Source organism: Lactuca sativa, chromosome 1 (genome assembly GCF_002870075.4).
Source record: "Lactuca sativa cultivar Salinas chromosome 1, Lsat_Salinas_v11, whole genome shotgun sequence".
Taxonomy (NCBI): domain Eukaryota; kingdom Viridiplantae; phylum Streptophyta; class Magnoliopsida; order Asterales; family Asteraceae; genus Lactuca; species Lactuca sativa.
The window spans coordinates 94,480,752-94,483,111 of NC_056623.2; positions in this window are offsets into that span (position 1 = coordinate 94,480,752).

Sequence of the window (2,360 nt, forward strand, 5' to 3'; positions counted from 1 at the left end):
TTTTTTCTCTCCTTCCAGGAGACTCTAGCTATAACTCCTTACAAGACTTTAGGCGTACACTAATATTTTTATATTTAGGTACTTTTGAGATTTGGCCTACTAGAATATTAATAACCTTTTGAGCAATCGTTAGAGATCTATTATTTGTTAAATAAATAATGAAATTCGTACTCACTGAATAGAAATATCATTCTCGTTCCATATCGTTGATTGTGCTCGTTAACTGGGTGCTCGTGTTCGTTCCTTTTTGTTTATTGAAAAATGTGTCATTTTAGTCAAGAGAAAAAGTGTCAAGTTATAATTTTTATAAACTTATAACTGCCGGTTATGACACACATTTTCTGTTTTATGACATATAGAACATTACTTATGTTCTTGGAGGTTTTACGACATCAGTTTATGAAATGAAAATATTTCTGTCATAAAGGCTCTATTTGTATATTTTCATTATGCAAACTTTCATATTGAATAGTTTGCAAATAGTCACAAAGTTTCCATTTTCGAAAATTACTAGAAATGGTGTCCACCTATCAAGATCCTTTTTTATAACTTTTATCTCTAGACATGAAAGAGTAGATAAAGGGGTTATGTTGGCCACACCCAATAGTTAGGAGGCTCTTTTGTACACAAAGTATCCTCTGTTCTTTATGAAGTTGTGAAATCTTACATTCATGAGGATATTACTAAACTAATAATTTAATAATATTTCACACACACATGCAAACATACGTGTACATGCAATTATTCAAGCATTTAGGCAAGATTTGACTTGTACTCTCCCCCAAAAACATTAAAACATTGAAAAAGGTGGGGTATGAAGCTCACCTTGAGTTAGTTGAGGAGTTGTGTAGAGTTACGGAGTGAAGATCTCCAGCTTAAACTCTTGGCTGAGATGAGGAACTTCCCTAGGAGGGATGCTCTCTTAAGGATGATCATCACATATTATTATGAATAAAATAATATGGATTCATCTTGAAATATAATAGAATATTAAGTGAGTGGAGGAATTTACCTTTCAACTCCAGGGAGAAATTGAGAATATTTTCCCTTCCAGCAAGATCATTGTTCTTGCCTTGAAGACGAGTTTTGAGGGAAATGGGAAAAGTGAGAGAGAAGATGGTGTCTAAACTCCTTTACTGTCGTTGATTTGGAGTATAAGAGAAGGGAGGAATCTTTGGTGCATGGGAATCTGTTGGTCCATGCATGGATATTTGGTGGGTAAAGCATGGGATACTGTGATTTGCATGGGAAATGAGGATTTCATCAAATCACAAAGTCAACTTCCTTGTCCTTTTCTTGATTTAGGATAAGGTTTTCCTAAATCCCAAACATTTATTTTTATGAAAAATATGCTTAAAATAATTAATTTTAGCATAAAATAGGGTTTAAGGGGTTTAGGATAGGAAAAATACGAGTTTGGTGTGATTCTCGGCGTCAAAATGACCTAAAATGATGAAAAGGACCGAAAATGACCAAAATCCGGATTTGGGGTTGATTCCTGCGAGGGTCCGAAGGGTTTAGCGGAAGTTTCGGAGCCATTCAGCAAGATCCGGAGTCGTTTGGGTCATTTCCGAAGTGTTTTCCTTAATTCCGGAGTGCATCCTCGGATAAGAAGGTAGGAGGCGGATCAGTGGTCCGGACCAACCAGGTGCGAAGCCGACTGGACTATCCGAAGCGGCCTTAGGCGAGATCCTTCCGGAGCCACGATATTGCGAGATGGTACGGAGGAGAGGCTTTCGAGGCAAAGAAGGTTCCGATGCAAGGGAGGTTCCGAAGTGAGAAGCTTCTTGGTTTCTTAGAAGGTATCCGGACTAAGAGTGTTCCAGACCAAGAGGAGTCCAGACCAAGATGTTCAGGACCAAGAGGGTTCCAGACCAAGAGGGTCCTTTTGGGGTTTCCTCTTCCTATTTTGAGCTGTTTTCGATTGAGGAAGGTACTTAGGGAGATTTGAGATATGTGGAGAGATTTGGGAGAGATTTCACATACTCGAAGAGATTTAGGAGAGATTTCACTTACTTGGAGAAATTTGGGAGAGATTTCACATACTTTGAGAGATTTGGGAAAGATTCACTATACTTGGAGAGATTTGGGAGAGATTTCACATACTTGGAGAGATTTTGGAGAGATTCACTATACTTGGATAGATTTGGGAGAGAATTCACTATAGACGGAGAGATTTGGGGGAGATTCGATATACTTGGAGAGATTTGCATTCTAACACTATATGGCTCCTTAGGAACTCATATTGAACACTTAGGTGTGTTAGCACAAGTCGCACAATAGTCCTTGCTTACTTGAGGATGAAATTTCCTAGCCAAAAAGGCTAGTTGTGACACCACACCCCTTCCTTTTGTTAGAAA